The sequence below is a fragment of the Lytechinus variegatus genome, chromosome 8 (genome assembly GCF_018143015.1).
Source record: "Lytechinus variegatus isolate NC3 chromosome 8, Lvar_3.0, whole genome shotgun sequence".
Classification (NCBI taxonomy): domain Eukaryota; kingdom Metazoa; phylum Echinodermata; class Echinoidea; order Temnopleuroida; family Toxopneustidae; genus Lytechinus; species Lytechinus variegatus.
Window position 1 is genome coordinate 2,287,509 of NC_054747.1, and position 7,151 is coordinate 2,294,659.

Sequence of the window (7,151 nt, forward strand, 5' to 3'; positions counted from 1 at the left end):
ACTTCGAACAGAAGGCAATTTCGAGCTACCCAGGCAGAAAACCTAGAACTTGGTTGAGATACGTGGATGACACCTTCGTTATCATCCACAAGTCAGAGTTGCACGACTTCTTCAAACACATCAACAACCAAGACGTGAATATCAAGTTCACACAGGAAGCCTGTAAGGACAACAAACTTGCGTTCCTTGACTGCGAAGTACAAATAGTGGAAGGAGGCAGTTTGGATTTCCGAGTATATAGGAAACCGACTCATACCAACCAGTACTTACACTTCAACTCTCACCACCCCCTGGTGCATAAACTCTCGGTGATAAGGACGCTGTTCCATCGAGCGGACAGTGTTGTGAGTAAACCGGAGGACAACTCGGCTGAAAAGAAAATCATTACGAACTCTCTTGGAAAGTGCGGATATCCCAGCTGGGCGTTCCAGAAAGCCACACGTCCGAAGCAACCTCGACCTGTAAGACCTTCGGAAGAACAGTCGAATACTCCGGATAACCAGTCTGACGCTGCGACAGCCCAACCTCGCCGGAATAGGACCCTTGTTACTATTCCCTACGTTGCGGGTCTATCAGAAAGGATCAGTCGCACTTTTGGTAGGTTCGGAATCTCCACCTCACATAAGCCGCATAGAACACTGAGACAGCTGCTTGTGCACGTGAAAGACCAACCGGTCAAGGATAAGAAGTGAAACGTGGTGTATGGTATTAGATGTGAACAAAGGGAATGTCAGGATTCCTACATCGGTGAAACTCAACAATCACTGAGAGCACGGATGTACCAACACCGTAAATCTACTGGTCTCGCAGCCATTCCTGAATCGGCGGTTTTCACCCACTTGAACGCGACGGGACACACTTTCAACAACAAGGACGTGGTGATCCTGGACAAAGAAAGCAGGTGGTTCGAGAGAGGAGTAAAAGAAGCTATTTGGGAAAGAGTGGAGAAGCCAACATTGAATCGGAGAGGTGGTTTGCGGTTCCAGCTGTCACACGCCTGGGACCGAATCCTACGGGAAGTTCAAAGCCGTCTCTCACGGGATTAACTTCCGCCCCTGGGGAACCAAGTGACGCTACGGTCGGCTGACTCTGGCGCGAAGTCACTTGGAAAGACGTGATTGGCGTTCATTCGCCTGATGAAGCCAACAGCGGTTGGTGAAACGTCGCGACGACAGAGAATTGTAAGTTAATACTTTCAATTTTCAACAAATTCCAGTAGATGATTCAATTTTTGACTGTTATATTAAACGAACCATTATTAATAGTTGGTTTTGATTTCACACATGAAAAAGCAACAGATATAAATATATTCCTTGTGTATGCTCAATATGCAATACTTTTTGATGTATATGATTAATTATTTTCAAGGTAAACCATACAACAGTTATTCTATATGGCATATGTTTAAATATGAAATTCTTTAAGACGACATCTCGGATGTTATCTCTAAGACCCTGGATGGGCCTGGATGTTAATACATGTTAACTTGGCAATTGAATGAATAAAAAATAACCTCTGACACGAGGAAAAGAACAAAAAATAAAGTCGTTTTCACTAGTAATATCATGTTGGCATGAAAATATCGCAAGGGCTTCCATTTTGCTGTCCATGCCTATGATAAATTTATTTTGTAGATTAAATTTACAAATCAACAAAATTTAAATTTACAAAATTCAAAATGAATTTACAAAAGAAATTTATCAAAACAATGCTACTAGATACAAAAATCGTAAACAGTGCTATTTCGCTTCTGCAGAAGCAAGCACGCCACATTAAATATCAAACCCTGTGAATGCTTTGACAATAACTGGGATTCCTTGCTATCCATATAGACCAATTTCACGGCCGGTTTATGTATTTGGCCCTCTATCGGCGACGCCATTGCTGCGGTGGGCAAGTGCGCTGACCGCGATTGGCTCTGTGTACAAATTCAATGAAAGATTACAGATAAGCTCTGATATTGTGTCATTAACTTCATCATAAATCAATAAAATAAAGCATGGACACCAGGGTAGACGATGTAAGACAATGGCCATATATGACCGATGAAGGTATGATGAATTTTTGCACTTTGGCTACTTTTTCCCCTTAGTTTTGTCAGTAAAAGTGAGTTGATGATGACCAAGAATCGCTGTTGGTTTTCATCAGGGAGCTCACTTCTTGTTGCTAGTAAATTGTGTTAGAGTAGCGAGAGAGTGAACGAGACATATAGTGAGAGAGAGAGAGAGAGAGAGGATGAGAGAGGGGGGAGAGAGTATGTGTGAGAGGAGGGGGATAGTGAGAAGGGGGGGGGGTAGTGAGAGAGAGAGGGGGGGCTAGCGAGAGAGTGTGTGAGAGAGGGAGAGAGAGGGATAGTGTAATACAGAGAAGGGGATAGTGAGAGGGAGAGAGAGAGAGGGATAGTGTGTGAGAGAGAGAGAGAGAGAGGGGGGACTGATATTTCCATCTAAGCATGATCAAATAAATCCCCCGTCCTCCCCCCCCCCCCCACAAAAAAACCACCACCACCACATTTTATGCAGGCCTATAAGTATCCAAAAGGAGGGGGCAAGGCAAGAGAATAAAACAGAGAGGAAGGAGAAAGGAGGAAGGGGAAGAGAGGGCCAGGGCCCTGTTTCATAAAAAGTTGTTATGATAGTAACTCCTGCTGGAATGTTAACTACCATGGTAACAGTGAGAATGCCCATTTCATAAAAAAAGTTATGATAGCAACTCTTGCTGGAATGGCAACTTTTATTATAAAAGCCAATCAGGAAGCAGAATTCTCACTTTTGCCATCGTAGTTACCATTCCAGCAGGAGTTGCTATCATAACAACTTATGCAGGGAGTACGGCTTCACACACAAACAGGCTTCATGAGTCCAAGGCGAGTGAATTTCACATTCACTTTGCTTCCAATCCTGAAGCTTTCTCCAATTGTTGTGGCAATTGAACACAGCACAGCTGCGACCTGAACTTCTCCGATTAATGCTCATTGTGAACCTTACAAGAAATCTGCTCAATTGGTCCAAAATAAAAAAAAATCGAACGAATGTACCAAATACCCTATTGACTTGTGTACTATAAAAATTGATTCGCCCACCGCAGCATGGCGACCAGTCTGCTGCCCTCTCACGTTGTGAAATTGGTCTATAGATAGTCGAATATATTGTGCTTTAATATCCTATTCAGCATGATATGAAATAAAAACGAGAGCTAAATAAAGGTCATGTCAATTTGAAAATACCACATTTTAACCATGCTAATACAATTCTAACCAGTGTATCTTAATGTCTTAATGGACAATGATTGCGAGCGCGAAACACCAGCTTTTTTGTGTGTCTCTTCGTTTCCTTTTTTTCAGATTTAGACACTAAGCCCGGTACGTGCTATTTTAATTGATACCAAGCCCAAAGCAGATTTCAGGACTTGCTTCGTTACGGGAAAATATATCGAGCTGGGACATTTCAAGCACTGTTTTGGGAATGATGAACATGATGCGTATCTCACTGCTTGTGCATAAAGCTCACAAACTAGGATTTCGCAATTACAATCACGTTCATTTAGTTACAAAAGTGTGCAATATGGCATTTACGGAAAACGATAGAGTAGAACTCAGAAAACTACAAGAACAAGGGCCTCAAAGCAATTTGAACAGCACGTTTCGGTGAAAATCTATCATTATTCTAACTCCGCATCTATAATAGAAAGACTTATAATCAAACTGACAAATTCATCTATTAGCTGAAATTTTACATTTTTCAGTAACTCCTTATTTTTTGGTCCGCATCAGGCCGGCAATAAAATATTCTGCACCACAAGCATTCAGTAAATGAAGCAGTTCTTCGCTCTACTTTTTTTACGCTGCTTTAACGATTGCGCTGGTCTGGTGCTAGTTATAGCAGGACCAAAATAGCCGTTTTAGCACGCACCATTCATAAACTCGATATCTACGACTTCAGTTAGCCGAGGCCTGATCTGGACCATCGAGTTACTGAAAACGTTATCAGATCCTCGAATATCCCGTCTCTTTCTCTCTTTGACGAACGATAAAAGACGGGAAGAAGAATTGATCAATCAATCGATTCGCATAAATTGAGTGGGCTAAAAGTTAATATGATGTATCGACCAAACCGCTTGGTTATTTTTCTTGTGTTTTGATTATTTTGTCACTTTTTTGGGGGCTTGATTTGAACATAAAAGTGCTTCTTAATTGCATACCTCTTTCAAACGTCAGTTCCGACCATGGAAATTACTTTGTAGCCATGCCAGCTTTGGTTATTTTAGGCCTATTTATCAAGCGTTTGAAAAAGTCTACTGTAAATATTCATATTAAGAGCTTCATCTTTTATTGTACGCCATACTGAGCATTGTAGCCCATTGGATTAGTCTCCGAACTTTGAAAATAGAAGATAGTCTTGGGCCAATCAGTCGTAGAGCAGACATCCCAGTCATGGCGTTATTTCCTTCAGCAAAAAAAAAAATGGCCCACAATGTGCTGCACTCAACCCATCAGGCGGAGTATTGGGTACCGGCCGTCAGGGAGTAACTCTTCCAAGAAACTGTGAGCACCTCACAAGGTGGAATTGCAGGCCTACGCTTTACAAATAACTTATAGTACTATTATCATTATCTTTGTTATTATTATTATTATTATTATTGTCATCATTATCATCATCACTATTACTACTACTACTAATACTACTACTACTACTAATAATAATATTGTTATCATTATGTCCTAGTATTAGTATTATTATTATCGTTATCATTATTAGTAGTAGTATTAGTAGTAGTAGTAGTATTTATTTATTATAAGTATTATCAGTATTATTATTGTTTTTATTCTCGCATAGTCCTGATTTCATTTTAGTCCATCATTTGTTCCTATCTCTGCATAAGTTCTTGTTCCTAAGTTTGAAGCATTCAGCGAAAGATTACCGTCAATGCCTTTATCAATACTGATCTCCGCGTAATCATGTTTGAGCTTTTGTTCTACATCATCTCCAGCGAGCTCAAGGCCGGATCTCTCGTCCTGCAATGAAAGAACAGCTGGAGATGATTTCGTTCCTATCTCTTCATAAATTATTGTTTCCTGGTTTGTGACGTCATTGTCTTTATCCTCATTATTTTCCATATACTCAAGGTTGGGTTTTTCTTCGTTATGCTTCATGTATTCATGGTTGAGTTTTTCTTCGTTATGCTTCATGTATTCATGGTTGAGTTTTTCTTCGTTATGGTCCATGTACTCATGATTGAGGTTTTGGTCACTAGCGTCCGTATCGAAATTACGCATATTTTCTTTATTCATATCTTCAGCTACTTCCGTCTGTGAACTGTCATGTAACGATACAGCTACAGAGGATTTTGTTCCTATCTCTTCGTAAATGCCTTTGTCAAGAGTTGTAGCATTTGGTAAAAGATAACCACTAATATCTATGGCACTCATAGTTTCCATGTATTCATGGCTGATCTCTTGTTCATTAAGGTCCGTTATGTGCGTCTGTTCTGCAGTGGGGTCCACCCGGGATTTCCTGTCCTGCAACGAAATAGGAGCTGGTACAATGGGTTCGGAATTAAGATCTTGATCAACAGATCTAGAGTGCGCCAAGTCCATGAATGTAGTACCATCACCATTAGACCCAATCTTCGGTGTTTTCTTTCCCTTTTGACGAAAGTAACATACGAAAGAAATAGCCATTGCGCTAATTACAGTTGCTGCCGCTGCAGGAGCATGTGTTCTGTTGGCCTTGGTCGTCGAAGACATCGTTGTTGATATGGACGGTACTATGATAATATGAAAGAAATTAAGATACCTATGTACAATAGCTTATAGTCCATCAAAGAACACAGCCACTGGCGTACAGATGGGAAGGCTGGGGGACTCCCCCCCCCAAAAAAAAAAAAATAGTATTGATAACAATAATAATAATAAATCACGACCAAGAAAAAAAGAAATAGGGCCTATATTATTTGTGTCAAATCCTATCACTGTATTGTATTTTTGTAATGAAAATTTGAAATCTTAGCTCGTTCGCTTCGCTCGCAACTTTTTATAAATCTTACACAATACGCCATTTCTAACCCCCTCAGACTTTCTGGCTAATTACACAACTGAACACATTACATATAAATATCTATTTTATTATTATGACTATTAATCTCATCTCATCAAGAGTATTCTTAGCACCGAGTTTGTATTTTATGTATAAGCACTTGTGTGCATTTGTCCGATAGAATTTTTAAAGGCTAATTTCTTAACTCTGTAATAGATTTATCTGTGTATTTGTTGTGTAAATAATCATTACTTTCACTTTAGTTGCTGAGATAACGAACCATGATTGTTGATAGAGAAATGAATAAACACATTCGAATTGTTCAAATAAATTTGTTCGAAAACAGAAAGCTTTTATGGTTTAAAATTGCCAAAATCTCTCTCTCTCTCACCCACCCTCTCCACCTAAAAGAAATTTTATATTCAAATGAATAAATAAACTGAAATAAATAACAACAAGGTCATTAAGGGTCAATGAACAGAGACTATGTAGGGAGTAAACAACTTAATCTTGACCAAGGTTAAGTTTTTGAAAAGTCGGTATATCTTTAAAGATATATGGATCCAGCTCATGAAACTTGGATATAAGGGTAATGGTGTATCACTGAACATCCTGCCTGAGTTTATTGTCATTTGGAGTCAACGAACTTTAGCCATGTTTGGGGGTATTTGCTGACTTGCCATCATAACTTTGAAAGTATATTGATGTAATTCATGAATCGTGGACATAAGGGTAATCAAGTATCACTGATTGTCTTGAAGGAGTATTAGGTCACATGATCAAAGTAATAAGTCACCTACACTTCGTTTTGGACTTCTCTTAGTATTTTATTATTACTAAATAGTCGTTTTTAAAGTCAGCAATGCCCAGTGCTATATTGAATCCCGTAATGCAGGCGAGACTGCCAGAGGCGTTCCACTTGTTTATAGACACTATCCTTTTAAGGGGGAGGGGTAATACCAATGTATGGATGGAAGATATTTTATGTATCAGCACTTAAGTATATTTCATCCAATAGATTTGGGTTATTCGTTGGACACATACCCACATAATCGCGTTATATCAAAATTTCAACAATTAAACACCCTCACAGGTTAAGATCTAGGATACATCCTT